Source organism: Sus scrofa, chromosome 5 (assembly GCF_000003025.6).
Source record: "Sus scrofa isolate TJ Tabasco breed Duroc chromosome 5, Sscrofa11.1, whole genome shotgun sequence".
Lineage (NCBI taxonomy): Eukaryota > Metazoa > Chordata > Mammalia > Artiodactyla > Suidae > Sus > Sus scrofa.
In genome coordinates, this window is record NC_010447.5 from 23,952,132 (window position 1) to 23,977,044 (window position 24,913).

The window sequence follows — 24,913 nt, forward strand, 5'->3', positions numbered from 1 at the left end:
TTATTATTTTTTATATTGTGCCAAATCTTGCTTTCACGTGTGTGTGCGTGTGCATGCACGCACATGTGTTTTAAGACCTTTTGTTTTCTTAACAAGTTCCTTTTGAAGAGAAAAACTTTCAGTTTCATTAATGGGTTCTCCCCTTCCCTCAGCTTATTAAATTGGATGGAGATGAATGAGTTCAAATGCAGGTGGCCACACACACACAAAAAGACTAAATCTTGAGGTCAATTCCCACCCGGGGTTGTCTGGCCCTTTATTCAAAATTATAGGTGGAAAATGCTACGGTGATCTCATGCTCATAAAGGTAGGCCAGGCTTCTCTAACACAGGTGTTAAATAAGAATTCAGACAAACAGAGAACTGTTGAAACCACATCTGTCCTCTTTAGTGTGCACAGCTGTCTGAATATATATTGAAACGCTCAGGCCTTTTTTGCAGTAACTTGCTTGAAATGATGGATGGACAAATGGCATGTAGAATTTTGAGTTCTAATAAACCTACCAAAATAGCCATTCAAATCAAGAAAATGGGCCCCTCCCTCACCTGTATATCCCCCAGTGCCTTGCATAGTCCTTGGTAATTATTGGGTGTCCAGTAAATAATTGGACAGCGAATAAAGTAAAACGTTTTAGGCCTACTAACTCTGACTTTTTTATGAGATGCATAACGTTTTTGTGTATCTTCTGTAGTATGGAAATACTGCCTTATGAATATCGCATCACAAGACATTGAGAATCAAAAATAAGTTACTAATATGAAAGTGTGATGAAATAATATGGAGGTTTTAAATATAATATTGAGTCTGTGGTGAAAATTCTAATATTATAACTGAATCAGTTCATTCTCTGAGTCCTTCATTTTATTTAAAGACACTTTCATAACCTTTTAAGAAAATACGTTTACTTTGGATCTCAATACATCCAACAGGTTCATCTCACAGGACCTATTTACAGAGCCATAACATGTGTCAAAGAAAGTGAAATAAGGCACTTGAGCTTATTTATTCTGCAACATTCAAATTTGCATGGTAAAAGAATCCTTGTTTCAACATGGGTGGAAGGTAGAGAGAGGGAGTAAAAAGAGGCAGACTAAGAATAATAACGTAATTATTTATATATGTCTATGTCTAAGCTTTTCTCCTTGCAGTGACTATGTCTCAACGTCCTGATCCTCTCACTGTCTATCCACTATTTGATTTTTTTTCCTTTTGAGGATAAGTTAGCTGATTGCTTGAAATACACCTGTGCTACAGGCTTAAAAAGCAAAATAAAACAGCAGTGTATCTTGGGATGAATCCACTCAGAGCCAATGGTTGCTGTGACCATAAGATATTGCTTATTATGATCACTGCTCTGTGCTATTATAGTTTGGAAGAGAAGGGGGATGCATATTACTTACAATGTTCAAGTCATTGGTAAATGCTGCTGTTTCTCCCTTTTTTGCATAATCTTACCTGGAAAATTAGAAAAGGATTCATTTCAATTTGTAGATTCATCTGAGAATAACTGGGGATGTCATTTAGAACAATGTCCTTTGTGTTTGGAAGGTGACAATGATGATGATGATGACAGAAATAGAAATTATAACAGCTCATCTTTCTTATTTGTTATGAGCTTATTATAGGTATTGTTATTTGCTAGCATTTTATATGCATGATATAATTTCCATCCCAAAGTTGCAAGAGTTGGGTATTAGAATGAGTCTCCCAAAACTCTGTGATGACGGCTTTATGGCAGCATTATGGTCATTATTGCCAAAGCAGACACAGACACTTTTCTCACCTCCCCAAGTCACCTAGCCCACCTTAGCTTTGTATGGCAAGGGACCTACAGCCTACAGCCTCAAAAGACAGTCTTTTCAGCAAGTGTTGCTGGGAAACCTGGACAGCTGCATGCAAATCAATGAAACTGGAACACACCCTCACACCAGGCATGAAAATAAACTCAAAATGGCTGAAAGACTTAAATGTAAGACAATACACCATCAAACTCCTAAAGAGAACATAGGCAAAACATTCTCTGACATCAACCTTACAAATGTTTTCTCAGGTCAGTCTCCCAAGGCAAGAGAAATAAAAGCAAAAATAAACCAATGGGCCCTATCAGCCTGACAAGCTTTTGCACAGCAAAGGACACCTTAAAAAAAAAAACAAAAAAGACAACTTAGAGAATGGGAGAAAATAGTTTCAAATGATGCAAATTACAAGGGCTTAATCTTTACAATATATACCAATTTATACAACTCAACAGCAAAAAAGCCAACAACCCAATGGAAAAATGGGCAAAGGCCTGAATAGATATTTCTCCAAGGAAGATATACAGATGGCCACAAGCACATGAAAAAATGCTCAACATCCCTGATTATTAGAGAAATGCAAATCAAAACTACCACGAGATACCATCTCACACCAGTCAGAATGGCCATCGTTAATAAGTCCACAAATAACAAATGCTGATGGGGGTATGGAGAAAAGGGAACCCTCCTGCACTGTTGGTGGGAATGTAAATTGGTACAACCACTATGGAAAACAGCATGGAGGTAAATTAGAAAACTATTCATAGAACTACCATATGACCCAGCAATCCCACTCTAGGGCATATATCTGGACAAAACTTTCCTTGAAAAAAGACACATGCACCTGCATGTTCATTGCAGCACTATTCACAATAGCCACAAGCCATGGAAACAACGTAGATGTCCATTGACAGATGACTGGACTAGGAAGATGTGGTATAGATACACAATGGAATACTACTCAGCCATAAAAAGAACAACATGATGCCATTTGCAGCAAGATGGATGGAACTAGAGACTCTCATACTGAGTGAAGTTAGAAAGAGAAAGACAAACACCATACGATATCACTTATATCTGGAATCTAATATATGGCACAAATGAACCTTTCCACAGAAAAGAAAATTGTGGACGAGGAGAACAGACTTGTGTTTGCCAAGAGGGAGGAGGAGGGAGTTGGATGGACTGAGAATTTGGGATTTGTAGATGCAGATTATTGCCTTTGGAATGGATAAGCAAGGAGATCCTGCTGTGTGGCACTGGGACCTATGTCTGGTCTCTTATGATGGAGCATGATAATGTGAGAAAAAAGAATGTATATATGTATGTGTAACTGGGTCACCATACTGTATGGTAAAAAATCTGGAGAACACTGTAAACCAGCTATAATGGGAGAAAATAAAAATCATTATAATATTAAAAGTAAAAAGCAGAAGCACACTGGCATAGCAGCCTTTCTTGGGAAATATTTCATGCTATGGTGACCACGGGAATATACTGGTAATGCTTAAACACCATGCTTACCCCAAATATTCAGAAAGCCTTACTCTTCAACCTTTCTGATTCCTCAGCTCCCTTCTTATAGGCTAGGGAAGTTCTCCAAACGAACCTGATTGGAGCCCAGGTTTGTTGTTAAATATCTACACCATATCACTTATATGTGAAATCTGAAATATGGCACAGAGACAGGATTAAGATGGCAGAATAGAAGGATTGGATCTCAACTTCTCTCATAAAAACAACAAAATTACAAGCAAATGCTGAGCAACCTTCAACCAAATGGACTGGAAACTTTTCAAAAAGATATCCTACTACAGAAAGCAAAGAGGAGGCCACATCAAGAGGTAGGAGTGGTGATTATGGGATATAAACAACCCCATACCTCCCAGGTAAGAAGCCTCACAGTTGGAAAGTAACTGTATCACAGAGACTCACCTACAGGAATGAGAGTTCTAGACCCCACATCAAATCCCCATGCCTGGGGATCTGGCACTGGGAGAAAGAGCCCTCAGAGCATCTGGCATTGAAGGCCAGTAGGGCTTGTGAGCAGGAGCTCCATGGGACTGGGGGAAATGGAGACCCCATTATTGAAAGGTGCACTCAGACTTTCATGTACACTGGGTCCCGGGGCAAAGCAAAGCCTCTATGGGAATCTGGGTCAGACTTGACTGCAGTTCCTGGTATATCTCCTAGGAAAAGGGGTGAATGTGGCTCGTTCTGGGGGAAGGGCATTGGAGGCAAAGCTCTTGGGAATATTCATCAGCATGCATTTCTCTGGAGGTGGGCGTTTTGGGAAAATCTGGCCCCACCAATCAGTGCTGAGAAGCCCCAAGCCAAACAATAATCCAGGAGGAATCGCAGCCCCACCCATCAGTAAACAGACTGCCTAGAGACCCTCCAGGCACACGGCTGCCTCTAATCTCACCCACCAGAGGGATAGGAATCAGCCCCACCTACCAGTGGCCAGGCATCAGTCCCTCCCATTAGGAAGCCTACAGCAAGCCCCCCCATAACAACGTCAGCCACAAGGGCAGCAGACGTAAGAAGTAAGAAAGGCTAAAACTGTATTGTCTGCAAAAAGGTCACCACACCAAAAATCTATAAAAATGAAAACACAGAGAACTATAACTCAGATAATGGAGAAAGAAAAAACCGCAGAACAGCTAAGTGATCGGGAGATTCTCAGCCTCCAGGAAAAGACTTTATATTGTTGATGCTGAAGATGATGCAAGACATTGGAAATAAACTGGAGGCAAAGATGGATAATTTACAGGAAATACTGAGCAAAGAAATACAAGATATAAAATTTAAGCAAGAAGAGATGCAAAATACAACAACTGAAATAAAAAATTCATTAGAAGCAGCTAACAGCAGAATACAGGAGGCAGAATAAAGAATAAGAGAGTGGAGGACAGACTAGTGGAAATCACTGATGTGGAAGAGAAAAGAGAAAAAAGATTGAAAACAAATGAAGAGAGTCTCAGAGAACTCTGTGACAACATTAAACGCACCAACATCCATATTATAGGGGTGCCAGAAGGAGAAGAGAGAGAGAAAGGGATAGAAAAAATACTCAAGGAGATAATAGCCAAAAACTTCCCTAACATGAGAAGGGAACCACTCACTCAAATCCAGGAAGTGCAACGAGTACCACATAAAATAAACCCAAGAAGGAATACACCAAGACACATATTAATCGAACTGACCAAAATTAAAGACAAAGAGAAAATATTGAGAGTACCTAGGGAAAAGAAACAAATAGCTAACAAGGGAACCCCAATAAGGTTATGGGCAGATTTTTCAGCAGAAACTCTGCAGGCCAGAAGGGAGTGGCATGATATACTTAATACGATGAAAGGAAAAAACCTCCAACCAAGATTACTCTACCCAGCAAGGCTCTCATTAAGATTTGAAGGAGAAATCAGAACCTTCACAGATAAGCAAAAGTTGAGAGAATTCAGCAACACTAAACCAGCCTTACAACAAATACTAAAGGAACTTCTCTAGGCAGAAAAGAAAAGGCTGCAACCAGTAACAGAAATACCACAAATGACAAGGCTCACCAGTAAAGGCATATATAGAGTAAAGATAGGAAATAATCCATGCAAAATTATGCTACCAGAATCAGAAATCATGAGAAGAGGAGGGTACAAATGCAGGACACTGGAGATGCATTTGCAATTAAGAGACCAACAACTTAAAACAATCTCATGTATGTATATAGACTCCTATATAAAAATTTCAGGGCAACTGCAAACCAAAAATCTACAACTGATACACACACAAATAAGAAAAATCAACTCAAATACACTACTAAAGATAGTCACCAAACCACAAGAGGCAAGAACAAGAGAAGAAGGGAAGAAAAAAGAGCAACAAAAACAAATCCAGAGCAATTAATAAAATGGCAATAAGAACATACATATCAATAACTACCTTAAATGTAAATGGACTAAACACCCCAACCAAAAGACATAGACGTGCTGAATGCATACAAAAACAAGACCCATATATATCCTGTCTTTAAGAGACCCACTTCACTTCTAAGGACACATACAAATTGAGAGTGAGAGGATGGAAGAAAATATTCCATGCAAACGGGAATCAAAAGAAAGCTGGAGTAGCAATACTCGTATCAGACAAAATAGACTTTAAAATGAAGAATATTTTAAGAGACAAGGAAGAATACTACATAATGATCAAAGGATCAATCCAAGAAGATTTAACAATTTTTAATATCTATGCACCCAGCATAGGTTCACCACAATATGTAAGGAAACTGCTAACAAACTTAAAAGGAGAAATCAACAATAACACAATAATAGTGGAGAATTTTAACACCCCATTTACAGCAATGGACAGATCATCCAGACAGAAAATCAATAAGGAAACACAGGCCCTAAATGAAACATTAGACCAGATGGACTTACTAGATGTTTATAGAACGTTCCATCCAAAAGCAACAGAATACCCATTCTTCTCAAGTGCACATGAAACATTCTCTAAGATTCATCACATCCTGGGCTAATATCCATCCTCAGTAATTTTAAGGAAATTGAAATCATATCAAACATCTTTTCCGACCACAACACTATATGACTGGAAATCAACAACAAGAAAAAAACTGCAAAAAAACACAAACACGTGGAGACTAAACTATGTGCTACTAGAAAAACCAATGGATCACTGAAGAAATCAAAGAATAAATTAAAAAATACTTGGAAGCAAATGACAAAGTTGCAACACTCTAAAACCTATGGGATGCAAAATCAGGTCTAAGAGGAAAGTTTATAGCAATACAAATCTATCTCAGGAAACAAGAAAAAGCTCAAATAAACAACCTAACTTTACATCTAAAGCAGCTCAAGAGAGAAGAACAGATAAGACCTAAAATTAGTAGAAGGAAAGAAATCATAAAGATCTGAGCAGAAATCAATGAAGTAGAAATGAAGAAAACCATGGAAAAGATCAATGAAATGAAATCTGGTTCTTTGAAAAGATCAACAAAATTGATAAACCCTTAGCCGGACTTATCAAGAAAAAAAGAGAGAGGGAATTCCCGTCGTGGCGCAGTGGTTAACGAATCCAACTAGGAACCATGAGGTTGCGGGTTCAATCCCTGCCCTTGCTCAGTGGGTTAAGGATCCGGTGTTGCCATGAGCTGTAGGTGTAGGTTGCAGACGTGGCTCGGATCCCGAGTTGCTGTGGCTCTGACGTAGGCCAGTGGCTACAGCTCCGATTCGACCCCTAGCCTGGGAACCTCCATATGCCACGGGAGCGGCCCAAGAAATAGCAAAAAGACAAATAAAAAAAAAAAAGAGAGAGGACTAAAATCAATAAAATCAGAAATGAAAAAGGAGAAGTAACAACGGATATCACAGAAATACGAAGATCCTAAGTGACTACTATATGCAACTATACGCCAATAAAACAGAAAACCTAGAAGAAATGGACAAATTTTTAGAAAGTTACAATCTTCCAAGACTAAACCAAGATGAAATAGAAAAGATGAACACACCAATCACAAGTACTGAAATTGAAACTGTGATTAAAAAACTTCCAACAAACAAAAGTCCAGGACCAGATGGCTTCACAGGCGAATTCTATCAAACATTTAGAGAAGAGCTAACACTTATCCTTCTGAAACTATTTCAAAAAATTGCAGAGGAAGGGATACTCCCAAACTCATTCTATGATGCCACCATCACCCTGGTACCAAAACCAGACAAAGATATCATACAAAAAGAAAACTACAGGCCAATTTCACTGATGAACATAGATGCAAAAATCCTCAACAAAATACTAGCAAACTGCATCCAACAATACATTAAAAGGATTGTACATCATGATCAAGTGGGATTTGTCCCAGGGATGCAAGGATTCTTCAATATCTGCAAATTGATCAGTGTGATACACCACATTAATAAACTGAAGAATAAAAAAACATACGATTTTCTCAACAGATGCAGAAAAAGCCTTTGACAAAATCCAACACCCATTTCTGATAAAAACCTTTCAGAAAGTGGGCATAGAGGGAACATAACAAAGGCCATATATGACAAACCCAGAGCCAACATCATTCTCAATGGTGAAAAGCTGAAAGAATTCCCACTGAGATCAGGAACAAGACAAGGATGTCTGCTATCACCACTACTCTTCCAGATAGTTCTGGAAGTCCTAGCCACAGCAATCAGAGAAGTAAAAGAAATAAAAGGAATCCAAATTGGATAGGAAGAAGTAAAACTCTCACATTTGTAGATGACATGATACTGTACCTAGAGAATCCTAAAGACTACCAGAAAACTGTTAGATCTCATCAATGAATTTGGCAAAGTCACAGGATATAAAATTAATACACAGAAATAGATGGCATTTCTATATACTAACAATGAAAAATCAGAAAGAGAAATTAGGTAAGCAATCCCATTTACCATTGCATCAAAAAGAATAAAATACTTAGGAATAAACCTACCTAAAGAGACAAAAGACCTGTACTCTGCAAACTAAAAGACACTGATGAAAGAAATCAAAGATGAAACAAACTGATGGAAAGACCTACCATGCTCTTGGATTGGAAGAGTCAATATTATCAAAATGACTATACTATGCAAGGCAATATACAACTTCAATGCAATCCCTATCAAATTACCAAGGACATTTTTCATAGAACTCGAACAAAATCTTTTAAAGTTTGTTTGGAAGCACAAAAGACCCAGAATAGCCAAAGACATTCTGAAAAAGAAAAATGGAGCTGCAGGCATCAGGCTCCATGACTTCAGACTATTCTACAAAGCAGCAGTCATCAAAACCATATGGTACTGGCACAAAGACAGAAACATAGGTCAGTGGAACAGGATAGGAAGTCCAGAATTAAACCCACACATCTATAGTCAACTAATCTATGACAAGGGAGCTAAGAATATACAATGGAGAAAAGACAGCCTGTTCAACAAGTGGTGCTGGGGAAACTGGACAGCCACATGTAAAAGAAGGAAATTAGAATACTTCCTAAGACCATACACAAAAATAAACTCAAAATGGATTAAAGACCTAGATATAAGCCCAGATACTATAAAACTCTTAGAGGAAAACATAGGCCAAACACTCTCCGACATAAATGACAGCTATATCTTCTCAGATCCACCTCTTAGAGTAATGACAATAAAATAAAAAATAAACAAATAGGACTTAATTAAACATAAAAGTTTCTGCACAGCAAAGGAAACCCTAAACAAAACAAAAAGACAACCCATAGAATGGAAAAAATCTTTGCAAATGACTCAACTGATAAGGGATTAATCTCCAAAATTTATAAACACCTCCTGCCTCTCAAAACCAAAAAAAAAAAAAAAAAAAAAAAACACACCAAACAACCCCATTAAAAAATGGGCAGAAGATATAAACAGACAATTCTCAAAAGAAGACATGCAGGTGGCCAAAAAACACATGAAAAGATGTTCATCATCACTCATTGTTAGAGAAATGCAAATCAAAACCACCTTATACTGGCCAGAATGGCCATCATCAAAAAGTCTACAAACAATAAGTGCTGGAGAGAGCATGGAGAAAAAGGAACCCTATTACACTGTTGGTGGGAATGTAAATTGGTGCAACCACTGTGGGAAACAGTATGGAGATTCCTCAGAAAACTAAAAATAGAACTACCATTTGATCCAACAATCCTACTCTTCAGCATCTGTCCAGAGAAACCATGACTCGCAAAGACACATGTACTCTGGTGTTCATTGCAGCACTATATGCAATAGCCAAGACAACAACCTAAATGTCCATCGACAGAGGGGTGGCTAAAGAAGATGTGGTACATATATACAATGGAATATTACTCAGCCATTAAAAGTAAAGAAATAATAGCAATTGTAGCAACATGGATGGACCTAGAAATTATCATGGTAAGTGAAGTCAGTCAGACAGTGAGACACCAAGATCAAATGCTATCACTTAAATGTGGAATCTGAAAAAAGGACACAGTAGCAGTTCCCCTCATGGCCCAGTGGAAACGAATCTGACTAGGAACCATGAGGTTGAGGGTTCAATCCCTGGCCTTCCTCAGTGGGTTAGGGATCAGGTGTTGCTGAGAGCTGTGGTGTAGTTCACGGAGGTGGCTCCGATCTGGTGGTGTTGTGGCTGTGGCTTAGGCCAGTAGCTACAGCTCTGATGAGACCATTAGCCTGGGAATCTTCATATGCAGCAGGTGCAGCCCTAAATGGACAAAAAAATGAAAAATAAATTTTAAAAAATGCACAACTTTTTTGCAGAACAGATACTTACAGACTTTGAAAAACTTACGGTTTCCACCTGAGACAGGTTGGTGGGTGGGGGGATGCACTGAAGGTTTGGGATAGAAATGCTGTAAAATTGTTGATGATTATTGTACACCTATAAATGTAATAAAATTAATTAAAAATAAAATAAAATATGGCACAAATGAACCTATCTACAAAACAGAAATAGACTCACAGATGTAGAGAACAGACTTGCCGTTGCCAAGGGGGCAGGGGGAGGTAGTGGGATGGACAGGGAGTTTGGGGTTGGTAGATTTGAACTATTACATTTAGAATGGAGGGACAATGAGGTCCTATTGTATAACACAAGGAACTATAACCAGTCTCTTGGGATTGAAAATGATGGAAGATGGTACGAGAAAAAGAATGTGTATTTATGTGTTACTGGGTCACTTTGCTGTACAGCAGAAATTGGCACAATGTTGTAAATCAACAATAATTTAAAATTTTTTTTAAAAAGAAGAGGCCATGGAACATAGTCATCGATTAAAAATGTAACTTTAAAAAAGAAGTGTCTACATCATGTTCTGCTTCTTTCATATCCTCACTAAGGACACAGCAGCAGTGGGAGCTGCTTGGTACAAGGGAGGTCTGAGTCTCCTATTGGATCTCTCTGGCCCTACAGTGGGTTTTTGTTTTCAATTCCGTTTTGCAGCATGAGGCCTACAGAGACTAAAAGAATACTCGCAAGAAACAGGAGAAGAGTAGGAAGTCTAGGAAAGAAAAACTGGTGAAATTTCCATCGTGACTATATTCCTTTAAAACAAGGAAAAAAACCTATTCCTTTAAAATTTGTAATCCTCTACTGTGGTGTAGGCTGGTGGCTACAGCTCTGATTTGACCCCTAGCCTGGGAAACTCTATATGCCACGGGCGTGGCCCTAAAAAGACAAAAAATAATTGTAATCCTATAACTTAGAAAGTCTTACTCTTGTGTTTGTAGTGCCGAATAAAGACTAGGGCCCTCAACACACAGTTTTTGAATCAAGTGTGTCAATTTTGAATTACTCATTAGTCAATTTTGGAGATTGTGGCTTTTCTGGATATTTACTTCTCTTAGTTGCCAATGCATATTTATTATTCTGCCATTTACTGCCTTTCACTGAGTCTATAAGAAACAAAAGATGAATATAAACCTAATGCGTTTGGGAAACAAATAAAAAAAACAGTTCTATTACATTATTGATCATCTTTTTGGGAAGAGAGATAGGAGAGATAAATAGATAATTCAGAATTTTTGCTTCAAGTTTTAATTTTCTGAAATATTACCTTAAGTGTGGTTCAAAAAGAATTTTTGAGCCAGTACTTAATATTATGGTCTGGTATACAAAGGTGAATAAGCTATGGTCCCACTCTCTAGTGAAGTGAATAATCTGATACTTGTTGGCGCAAAAGTTTGATGGCTACTTCTGCCCCCAACTGTAATTGTTTTTTTGTTGTTGTTGGGGTTTTTTTTTGTTCTTGTTTTTTTTTTTTTTTTTTTTTTTTTGTCTTTTTACCTTTTCTAGGGCCACACACGCGGCATATGGAGGTTCCCAGGCTAGGGGTCGAATCAGAGCTGTAGCCACCAGCCTACACCAGAGCCACAGCAACGCAGGATCCAAGCCGCGTCTGCAACCTACACCACAGCTCACCGCAATGCCAGGTCCTTAACCCACTAAGCAAGGCCAGGGACAGAACCCGCAACCTCATGGTTCCCAGTTGGATTCGTTAACCACTGCGCCACAATGGGAATTCCTGCCCAACTGTAATTGTTTATAAATCCCTTTTCTAGGTTTCCATTCCTATAATTAAATGCAATATGAGATTATTAACTGGACTTTCCAGAATTAATTTTTAGGTCAGAGGGATGTTTAATATTATTTTATTCCTTTTTGGTTAACAACTTTCGAGTCATACCTAATGACCTTCAAACCCCAAGCTTGTAGAGTAAATTCTTGAATAGACACCTAGTCTCTTTATGAGCGTCTTTATTGGCATCTACCAAAATTTATTGTTTAACTTTCCAAATATTATCTTTTTAAAGGAAGATCACATTATTTATATTTTTTTATTTTTTGGGGGGGCCACAGCCATGGCATATGGAAGTTCCCAGGCTAGGAGTTGAATCAGAGCTGCAGCTACTGACCTGCACCACAGCTACAGCAACACCAAATGCCAGATATGAATCATGTCTGAAACCTACACCTAAAGGCAGCATTGGATCCTTTAACCCACTGAGTGAGGCCAGGGAGCGAACCCACATCCTCATGAATACTAGTTGGATTCTTAACAACGAGAACTCCAAGAATCACATCTTTTATCTTTGTATCTTACTGGCATTTAGAGAGTACTTAATAAATGTCTGTTGAATGAGAGATAAAATGAATAAAAAAATAATTTGTTGTGGATTATGAAAAGACAGCCAAAGTAGAGTACTCTTGATGTGAGCAAGTGATATTGATATGTATAAGTGGTAGTAGATGAGGCAGAGGTACTTTATTTTTTGGCAAGCTTTTTGGAAAATACTTGCTAGGGTATAGGAAACCTTCAGAAGACTGTCTTACAAACTAAGTTGAAAAATCAGTCGATGGGGAATAGACTAAATAGTCTTTGGTTAGTTAGACTGGGCACATTCATAGCCCATTAGAAATGCATTAAAATCTGAAACAAGACAAGGATGCCCACTCTCATCACTGTTATTCAACATAGTATTGGAAGTCCTAGCTGCAGCAATCAGACAAACAAAAGAAATAAAAGGCATCCAAATAGGAAGAGAAGAGGTAAAACTGTCACTGTATGCAGATGACATGATCCTCTATATAGAAAATCCTAAGGACTCAACCCAAAAACTACTTGAACTGATCAACAAATTCATCAAAGTATAAGATTAACATTCAGAAATCAATTGCATTTATGTAGACTAACAAAGAAATATTAGTAAAGGAATACAAAAATACAATACCTTTTAAAATTGCACCCCAAAAAATCAAATACCTGGGACTACACCTGACCAAGGAGGTAAAGGACTTATATGCCAAGAACTATAAAACATTAATCAAGGAAATTAAAGAAGATGTAATGAAATGGAAAGATATTCTATGCTCCTGGGTTGGAAAAATTAATATTGTAAAAATGGCCATATTACCCAAAGCAGTCTACAGACTCAATGCAATCCCTATCAAATTACCCATGACATTTTTCATGGAACTAGAGCAAACAATCCAAAAATTTATATGGAACCACAAAAGACCTGGAATTGCCAAAGCAATCCTGAGGAACAAAAACCAAGCAAGAGGCATAACTCTCCCAGACTTCAGGCAATATTACAAAGCCACAGTCATCAAGACAGTGTGGTATTGGTACCAAAACAGACATACAGACCAGTGGGACAGAATATAGAACCCAGAAATAAACCCAGACACTTATGGTCAATTAATCTTTGACAAAGGAAGCAAGAACATAAAATGGGAGAAAGACAGTCTTTTCAAAAAAAAAAAAAAAAATACAGTCTTTTCAGCAAGTATTGCTGGGAAACCTGGACAGCTGCATGCAAATCAATGAATTCGGAACACAGCCTCCTACCATGAATGAAAATAAACTCAAAATGGCTTAAAGACTTAAATGTAAGATAATACACCATCAAACTCCTAGAAGAGAACATAGGTAAAACATTCTCTGACATCAAACTTACAAATAAATGTTTTCTCAGGTCAGTCTCCCAAAGCATCAGAAATAAAAGCAAAAATAAACCAATGGGACCTAATCAAACTGACAGGCTTTTGCACGGCAAAGGAAACCAAAAAGAAAACAAAAAGACAACTTACAGAATGGGAGAAAATAGTTTCAAATGATGCAAGTGACAAGGGTTTAATCTCTAGAATATATAAGCAACTTATACAACTCAACAGCAAAAAAGCCCACAACCCAATGGAAAAATGGGCAAAAGACCTGAATAGACATTTCTCCAAGGAAGACATATGGATGGCCAACAAGCACATGAAAAAATGCTCAACATCCCTGATTATTAGAGAAATGCAAATCAAAACTACCATGAGATACCACCTCACACCAGTCAGAATGGCCATCATTACAAATGCTGGTGGGGGTATGGAGAAAAGGGAAACTTCCTGCGCTGTTGGTGGGAATGTAAGCTGGTACGACTACTATGGAGAACAGTATGGAGGTACCTTAGAAAACTATACATAGAACTACCATATGACCCAGCAATCCCACTCTTGTGCATATATCCAGACAAAACTTTCCTTGAAAACGACACATGGACCCACATGTTCATTGAAGCACTATTCACAATAGCCAAGACATGGAAACAACCCAAATGTCCATCAACAGATGACTGGATTCGGAAGATGTGGTATATATACACAATGGAATACTACTCAGCCATAAAAAAGAATGAAATAATGTATTTGCAACAACATGGATGCAACTAGATACTCTCATACTGAGTGAAGTAAGTCAGAAAGAGAAAGACAAATACCATATGATTTCACTTATATCTGGAATCTAAAATATGGCACAAATGAACCTTCCCACAGAAAAGAAACTCATGGACTTGGAAAATAGACTTGTGGGAGGGGGAAGGAGTGGGGTGGATTTGGAGCTTGGAGTTAATAGATGCAGACTATTACCTTTGGAATGGATTAGCAATGAGATCCTGCTGTGTAGCACTGGAAACTCTGTCTGGTCACTTATGATGGAGCATGATAATGTGAGAAAATAGAATGTGTATATGGATGTATAACTGGGTCACCATGCTGTATAGTAGAAAATTTACAGAACACTGGAAACCAGCTATAATGGAAAAAAAGAAATGTGTATATATATATATATATATATATATATAAAATATGAAATGTGTGTATATATATATATGAAATGTGTGTGTGTGTGTGTGTGTATATATATATATATATATGAAATGTATTGGAAAGCACATGTTGTGTTTGTTTGTCCATCACATAAATCTAGCAATTTTGATGGCAAGGGTATTACTGGCAAAACCTAAGTAGGCTATCTCAGCTGTTTAGAGGTATTAGACAATAGCCTAGCTACATTTAATTGTCATGAGAGCAGACATGCAACAAAAATAGTATCTATTGTTATAGAGACTTCTCAACTGTATTTGGGCAGTTTTATTTCATACAATATAAAATATATCTTTAAAAAGAATGTATTTTTAAATTTTTTTTTTCTTTTTAGGGCTGCGCCCACAGCATATGTAGGTTCCCAGGCTAGGGGTCAAATCGGAGCTGCAGCTGCTGGCCTATACCACAGCCACAGCAACACCAGATCTGAGCCGTGTCAGTTACCTACACCACAGCTCATGGCAGTGCCGGATCCTTAACTCACTGAGTGAGGCCAGGGATCGAACCCACATCCTCATGGATCTTCATCGGGTTTGTTAACTGCTGAGCCAGGAAGGGAACTCCCTAAATTTGTTTTAATGCTAAAGAACAAATCCATAAAATAGAATGTTACATAGATGGTGTAACTTAGTAGTTGTTTAAATTGTACTTTTTGCAAGTGTTTGATTTTATTAAAATTCACTAATTTGTTACTGGATTATTTACACAACTATTTATGTAATTAAAAAAGTCAAAGTGCCAAGTTTTAGAAGGATACAAGTAACTTTAAGCGAAATTTTTTTTTTTTCTTTCAGAAACTTAGAGAAAGCTTGTAGTTGTTTGCAAGATAGTTGTGAAAGCAGCAGCTGGTACATACTTATTCTGGATTTTTAAAAGAAATTTGGAGCAGGGTACATTGAGTGACACTTATTCTAAAGCAATGGATAAGATAATTTCAATGTTTGCTACCTTTCAACCATTTTATTTGATTTTTCCAGAAGAGAAACTCCAGAATATTTTATCAAATGTAATATAAATTTATGATGAAGATGCTTAGTACAAAATTTTAAACTCTGGGGACATTTGAAAACTGCTCAAAGAAACAAGTACAGTATTGAAAAAAAAGATAGTATTGAAATTTCTAGATTTAGTATTGAGTTCACACATTGAGCAGATGTGCAAAGTGTGAAGGAAAATGTTCATGTTAAAGATGACAAAATTAAAATAAATTCTCTTGAGCTTCTTTCCCATTTCTGGAAAGATTGCTGCTGAATGGACAGGACTTCAGAACAATGGATAGTGATGAATGGAAGATAATAAGTTTGGCAGAGGCTTAATAAATTTATTAAAAATTTATTCCAACTTACAGTAAATCTAGAAATTTCCATACTCAAGTATTTGGAGGAAGGAATTACAGAAAGAATTATAGATGGAAGGAATTGCAGATCTGGTCTGAGATCACTCATGCCCTTAATAGGAAGGAGGCAGGCCTCTAGGGGCAAGAAAAGAAGACTGGCCTGTACTCCTCGTCAAGAGGATCTCCAGGTATAAGCAAAGACAATGGTATTTTATAGGAGGAAGAGGTCTGTTGATCTGTGGGATGTCTCTGGCTAAAGGATAGCTTATAATAAATAAACTCGTAATCTCGGAGGCATCACTCCCTGAAGAATTTCCCCTAAGCTATGTACCACATTCTGAGGTATAACATGGAAATATTTCATAAGTTAAATGTTCTGTGAAATGTGACGAATCCCCCCAAAATCCTGGAGACCTTGCTTGTTGATCTTGTGTCCAACACGTAAAAGAGGGACTGATGGAGACCCTTGAGAGGGTCTGACCTCTCTGCCCTGTCCCAGTCTCTTGATTGTCTTTATTCTTAAAGCTCCTAGTAAAGGGTACTAAAATCACTGAATCTTGGAAGTGGGATTGACAGTTCATCCTTCGCTTTGGTTTAGCTTTTAAAAAATCCACTCAGTGAATTTTATTATAGTTATTGCCTCATCTATATAATTAGAAAAGTGACTTATTTGAACTCTAAGGTTCCTTACTTCACCAAAAACATAATTACAAGTAGAAACATGACTCCTACCTTATTAAAAAAAATTGTAATTGTGATGGGATTAAATGATTAAAGTGACCTGAAAAAAAGTGTCCACTATGATTTTTCATTTGATATGATTTTACAGAAGATGATCTTCCAAAACAAACATGAAATTACTTTCCCTTCAGAGGGAATAACATGATTAAGTTTAATAAAATGTTCCTTCAAAACTGGGTTGTAACTTGAGAGCAGTTCTAACAACTCCAAACATTTCCTTTGTTTGTAGATAATGTTCTCTTTATGACCACAGAAGGGCTGGTGTTGTGTAGCTAAAAACACTATATGTCAAAAAGATGATGTAAGTTGTCTCCCCATTTTTCCCTCCCTTTATGTTTCCATATGATGGGTTCTAGCAACAATTTTTTTCCCCTAAATTTTAGTATCATTGCTGATGTCTTCCTTCTCTAATTGGCAGAAGTGTCTGTATGTCTCAAGTTCAGGGATTTGAGGTTTGAATTTCTTCTATGTTTTAAAGCTAGTTATAAAGTTGGATGTTGCAACTTATATCTCTGTATCTGCAAACAGCCTACCGTGAAAAAAGAAAGCAAATACATTTGTGATTTTTGAATAAATCAAGTTCTCAAGTTCTTTGCCGTTTGATAAAGATTTATAAAACCATGACATTGTTATGTCAACCACCATCTCTGCTATTTTTTTCCCTTTTTCATTGAACTGGAAAAGTTCATCGTTAATCTGAAGAGGTTCAGTTCCTCTCCTAAACAAATTAACTCTCAAATCATCTGAAACCAGTACTAGCCAAGCAGCAATATCAGAATAAATTAAAATATCATTAATTATCCCTTCTGTATCAAATCTTTGTCTTGGTATTTACAAATCTGTCTCTCTGTCTCTTTCTACATGTCACTCTCTGTATCTCTCTCTGTCTCTCACTCTATCTCTCTCGCCTCTTTCTCTCTCTATATATGTATATATACTTATGTACATATATATACATGTGATTTTGATTCTTACCCGATATTTTCTTTCTCTTCCTTATTGTCAGTGCTTATGGAAGATGATTCATTGTTGTTTTTTAGTCCTGTCCTATCTGATTCTTGGGTTCTTTTTAGCATAGTTACTTTAGATAGATAGATAAATAAATAAATAAATAAATTTGCATTTCTATAGAAGTTTTTTAAACTATACACAATGTTGAAGGATCTAATAATGCTGTGAGATGACTAGTCTTCTCACAGGTGTTCAGAGAAATATTAAACAATTAATCTCAAGTTCTTATTTGACCTCATGAATAATCATTCTCAGAAGTTTGCAGAAATCATTCCAGTCGAACTAGTTCTTCAAGTGTGTCATTTTTTGGAGCTTTGAGGAAAAATTATTTATTCTGTTTAGTCTCACCTCATTACTGGAAAATGCTGCAGAAAGTATAAGGATGGAAAGACTTTCCCAGACAGGCTGGGGTGTTCATTATAAAACCATGCAGGTAGTACAGACACATTTTGAAAAGTTAATCCCAACCTTTGAAGTACTGTGTGATCTAATAGGAAATATGGATCCAAGAAGATAAGCTTATATTTTTGCTCTCTGATGAGTGGGATTTTTCTCTTCTGAGTTATCTTTTTTCTTGTTTGAAGTTTTAGATGAAGTTAATCAAACACAATCATATTTGCAAACATCTGGAATCAGATGTGAACAATGTACAGATAAACAACAAGATTTAGAGTGGTTACTTGAAGATCAGCACCCAGATATTAAAAAGTTATCTATGCCTCAGTATGCAAGAAAATGGATATTTATATAGAAAAATAAGTCAAGTTTGATGAATAATGCCAGGAGAAATGACAAAAGATGATGCTCTCTCACTGTCAGAAGTTTTTTTTAACTTTTTTTTTTTTTTTTTTTTTGGCCATAGCATGCAGCAGCTTGATGTGAGATCTTAGTTCCCAGACCAAGGATTGAACCTGGGCTGTGGTGGTGAGGTGCCAAGTCCTAACCACTAGGCCACCAGGGATCTCCTGGAGGAAATTTGAAAAGCAGCAATTTAATGCCTCAATTATTTTTGTTAAAAACTGGAAACTCATTCTAAATCATTGGATCAAATAAGGGGATGTTCATATCTTTCAGTCATTTTCTCTGATGTTTGCAGAGAGTTCCAGAAGATTTTACTAAATATTATATAAATATATGATGAATGTTATCCTGAATATGTGGGAATTTTTCAAGTGTGGAGATATATGAAAGCTGATGGAAGAAACAAACAAACAAAACTGGATAGAACTGAAATGTCTGAAATGTATAGTGAATAGGATTTTTATGAACGATTGCCAAATTTGTCCTTATAGCTAGGTAGTAGAGGGGATGTAGAAGAAGAAGTATATAGGATCTGGACCCAACAGGACCTGGAAGTGTGGAACAAGGGAAGGATCTAATATGACTCTTCCTTTATATCTTGGATGATTAAGTGGGAGTTGAACCCACGAAAGTGTATGAATTCATTGAACAGTGAGAATAGGGACATATGTGGGCAATATTTATGGCATGGGTAGAGCAAGAGATGCAAACAAAGATGATATTCAGTCAGTTGCCAAAGGAAGAAGTGCTCAAAACTGATCAAGTACCAGCGAGGATGGAGAAGTGAGCCTGAGAAGGTTACTGCAGAACTGAATGGGCCATGAGGAGGAGGTGGGTACATCAAGTGGGTGTTGCTCTTTCAAGAACTTAGCTTCACAGGGAGGGAGGGAATAATGATTAGAGTAAACAATTTTGGTCCGGGGTAGGTTTTTTTAAAAATTGATGTATGGTTGCTACAAACTCTGATATAACTTATAGGTGTACAATATAGCGATTCACAATTGTTAAAGAGTATACTCCATTTATAGTTATTATAAAATATTGGATACATTCTCTGTATTGTATAATATAGCCTTATAGCTTATTTTATACCTACTTGTTTGTACCTCTTACTCTTCTGCCCCTGTATTGCCCCTCCCCTGTTCCCTTTCCCTGCTGGTAACCACTAGTTTGTTACCTACTAGATGTGGGGCTTTTTAATGGAAAAATCATCATCCTCCTTATTTTTTGATTATGAAGGGAATGTATGTTTCTCATAAATAACCCAAAAATGTCTACATTAAAATGTGAAAATCATTGATCAGTCAGACTACTGGTAATAGTGCTACAATTACTAGAAACCATACCCTTCCTTTAATTTTTGGTAGCTCTTGGAATTTCTAGGGTGATTTAACAAAAAGAGGCAGAAGAGGTTTATTCAAGAGCTTTTAATATGGCATCTCTTGTGTCAGATCTCAGCCAAGCCTGACTCAAGAGAGAACTTCTACAAGGTTTTCTGTTTTTAACTTTTAATTTTTTAAATTTTATTATTATTAAAGTATAGTTGATTTACAATGTTTCATCAGGTTCTGTTGTACAACAAAGTGACCCAATCACACACATTTCTCTGTGCTGTATGGAAGGATCCCATTGCCCATTCATTCCAAATATAACAGTTTGCATCCCCTAAACCCCCAAAAATGCCCATCCATCCCACTCCCCCTCAGGAACCCCAAGTCTGCTCTTCTTGGCCATGATCTGTTTCTGTTTTTTGCTTATTTGTTTGTTTGTTTGCTTGTTATTTTTAGATAGGATCATCTGTTCCATATTTTAGATTCCATAAATAAGTGATATCATATGGTATTTGTCTTTTTCTTTCTGGCTTATTTCACTTAGTATGAGATTCTCTAGAGCCATCCATGTTGCTGCAAATGGCATTAGTTTTCAAAAGCGCAAATGACAATGCTTAATCCACTACCTCTTAGTAACTGATACCTTCTGTCACCCTAAAATCAGTAGCAAGAGGGCCAGTAGAAAACACTGTCCAGTGGTTTTTGTCTCAGCCTTTGGATACTCAAGACTTAAGCCTGGTTTTGTTTAGGAATTTGTTCCTACCTAGGAGATATTAAGGATAATAGGAATACCAGAAACCCTTGATAGGGCAAAAAGCACATACAGTCCACAATCAGAAACAAAGGAACTTCAAGTACAACATAGCCAGAATTTAATTATGAAGAGACATAAAATATAGATTGAGATTTGACGATAGAAAAAAAAATGATAGAACAATACTCTTCAAAACATCAATGTCATGAAAGACAAGGAAAGACTTTGGAACTGCTTCAGATAAAGGAGATAAATATACATGCCATCTGACTAATAATACCATCCAAGGTCTTCTTTGGCTTAAAGGAACATTATTGAGGCAAATGAAGAGATCTGAAAAAGGTTTGTAGGTTAAATAATCAAGGTGCATCAATGTTAGTGTCCTGATTTTGATGATTATACTGTGATTCTATAAGAGATTATATTTAGAGTTTGTTGTGATCACTCTGTAGGGGTAGGATGGTCCCTTTCCCAGAATTTGTTTCCAACATTGAGATTTATATCGTACACACCTAAGGAGGTATGAGAGTATAAGAAGATTTATTGCTTATGCAGTTGATGTGTCTTGGATAAACAAGACAAGCCTCCCAATCAGGTCAAAGAGAGCAAGGATGGAAGACTGGTTCAGGGTTTCATTGGGGTTGGGGATCGGCCCAGACTGAGGGTTCCCACACTCAGGCAGGGGCTTACATGGTCTGAAGCTCCCCATGGCACTGAAGGAAAGAGTATTGTACTTTCCCATCAGATTGCTCAGCTGGGAAGAGGAGGAGTGAGGTTTAAAGCTGTCAGCAAGCATTAGAAAATGGAGTTAGACCCTTTATCGTAGGGTTAAAGGAATGCTATTTCTGCAGCTTACTCTCAAACAGATTTTAAAAAAATTATCTCTCTGTCTATCTATCTATCTATATCTATCTATCTATCTATCATCTATTTGTATGAAATGATTTCAAACCAAGAGGAACTCAGAGACAGATCCCACGTGTTCTCAATGCCATTAAATTCCAGTCCTGGCCCAGTCTGCCCCTGAATAGTATCTGGAGACGGATCTAAAGGGAAGGGTTTTGTTTTTCCCTTTCTTACAAAAGAGGCCACAGAGAAAAGCCTTTCTTGTTACTGGACCAGGACTCAATTGAACATGAAGAGAGAGAGAGAAAAAAAGAAAAGGGAGAGAAAGAGAAGGCAAATGTAGAATGCTAACATTTGGGGAATCTGGATAGAGGCTACGTGTATTTCTTTGTACTATTTTTGCAAATTTTCTATGTCTACAAAATTAGAGAGCCCCTGGTTTTGACTTTAAAAAAAAACTAATTAATCATCTCTCCTTTGATTTTGTGAGCTAATGCATGTCTGTGCAATAATTCAATCTTTCAGTTTTGCTTTATTAGTAGTAGTTCATTTCTGCAGATTGCAACTAAAGAAAGCTAACATGTACAGAGAATGAATGAGTGAAACAAATAAATGAACTAACAAACACCAAAGAAGGACACATAAGGGATAACTAATGAGTATGTGATATATTGCAATGTGGTTATGGAGGCAAGCTGAAAGAAGAACAAATTAATTTAGAAATAATAAGATCTAGCTAACATTTTCCCCCAATCTTTTCATTTGATGAAGATGGTTTTAAAGGCCTTCGGTTTTCATGGAGTTGGAATTAGATTTTCTGGCAGAGGCTCATTTGCCAATTTAATTAATAATTAGTTATCCTAAAGGTTAATGTAAAGTTGCAATTAGTTTTATTTTAAGTTTGATATTCTTCCCACGAAGAACAAAAACCAATGCATATATTCAGATAGTAATGATTAGCTTAAATATTTTAGCCAAGTGAAATATTAAATAGCTATAACATTTTAACACTTGAAATAATATTTAGATTCTCGCATTTATTTTATTCTATCTATATTTTATTTCCTCAGAGAAATGTGAAGAAATGTTCATTTTAAAAGATGCTTAAACTTCCTTTAAGTTACTATATTTCCATTGTGTAATTAGAACATAGTGTTTAGTGTTTAGAGGAAGCATTGTAGAGATTAACCAATTCCATTTGAAGTTCACCCTCATCAGTGGTATCCTTTTTGCACAATACAAGTGGCATTTTTTCCCTAAAAATTTTTTTTTTTTGATGATTTTAGGGTAGATGACCTTCACTGAAAGGCTCACCATTATATCTAGGTTTACATCAGAATCATAATTTTAGAGAATGCCAGAGCGAAGAGTTTAGAGATGAAATGTGTGGGCCGGACACACTTGCGGTGAACAAATTACTAGTGGGATGTGTGGGCAAAATTACGGTACCTAAAATGTAACATAGCCTCTAATTATCACACAATTCCTGGTTGAGAGTGTATGGGAAAGTGGATCCAGGTTCAGCTGAAGAAATCTGTCATGAACGGCATGAGTCGTGGAGAGAAGGGCACTGCCTTGCAGGCACCTTCTGAGACAGAGATTAGGGAAAATGAATAACAACTGTCCACCCTCGAACTTGTGCCTGCGTCCTCTTAGTGGCATGAGGCAAAAGTATCTAATTCGCATGGTTTTATTTGTTTGTTTTTGTTTTTTCCCTTGAAAAAAAATCAAGAAGTCTCTGGCTAGCCTTTGCTCTGGGCTTCCACTGAGAATTCCCCTGAGAACATAACCATTTGGGAGATCAAAATACGTTTAGATTTTTATAATCTGCTATCTAAAATATTTCTGTTACTCAAGTTGGTGACTGAAAAAGATATATATTTTCTTATCGCTTTGGAATAAGTAAACTTACTTTCTTAGTATCAAACCTTCCCAGACTGCCATATTTTCATTGTGGGATGTGAAGTGGATTTTTAAAAAGGAATTATCCCCTGTGATGTGAAAAAAAGGATTTTCCAAGTTCAGTTTTAAAAGATGTCTCTCCTGTATTTGACATGGGTAATCAAGTCATAATTTAATGCCTATAAGCCATTGTAAGTGTCTGTCACTTATCAGATGATTGTGTGTGTGGCGGATGTGTGAAAAGCCATAAACATAATACAAAATCAAGGAGTTGTCAGACTTGTATTAAAAATGCTTATGGCTATCGTTTATTGAAATCCTGCTGTGAATATATTATCTAATTGGAGCCTCATTTGATATTTACTTTCATCCTTCCCTGAGATTTGCGACCCCTTGCATTCGTTCCATTGTTGGAAATAAGCTCCAAGACTCACTCCAAATGTGCTGCTATTTTTTCTAAGCTTGCTTTTGTAAAATACTTCTCCTTCAGAAACTTCTCTAGCCTAGTCTATAGCTACAGTGCAAACAAAAGACAGTTCTAAGTCTAAAATCTTTAGATAATTCCAAGAAATGTGGTGATTTCTATGAATATGTTAAGGGACCAAATTCCAAAAGTTTGAAAATAGAAACAGTACCAGCAGAGAAAATTTCAAATGTCAGTTTTCTCCTATCATATTCATTTTATCAAAATCAACCGTAAGCCACTTTCCAGCTCTGTAATTCAGACAACTGTATGATCCCTGTATTTGGTGAATATATCTCCTCAATGCTAACTTACCAGGTGATTTTGTTTGTTGTTTGTGCTTATTTTCAGAGAAACACTTTATAGAGAAACCTCCCACCAATAGGTGGCGTTTGGACTCTAGAAAAATATCAAACATATCTTGACCCAGGAAACAGTCTACTTTGAGTCATTCAGTTTCCCCATTTTAATAGAAGTTAGTGGCATTGCTGTTTTCATATTTGTATAGTGGGCATTAATATATCCTATAACAGGAATAAAATTCTGAAGTAAATATTCTTATATCAGCTTCTGACATTAATGTTTTTTCAAACAATTTTCTTTTCTACAGATGGAAAAAGGATGCTCTAACATGTGAAATTAAAAATATACAAATTGCTCACATATGATTTCTCAAATCTCAGGGAAACAATTGAGATTGAAGAGATCTGCTGGTCGGTCAACTGTGGAAAAGAATGTAATGCTCTCCAAAGCCTAAAGGTA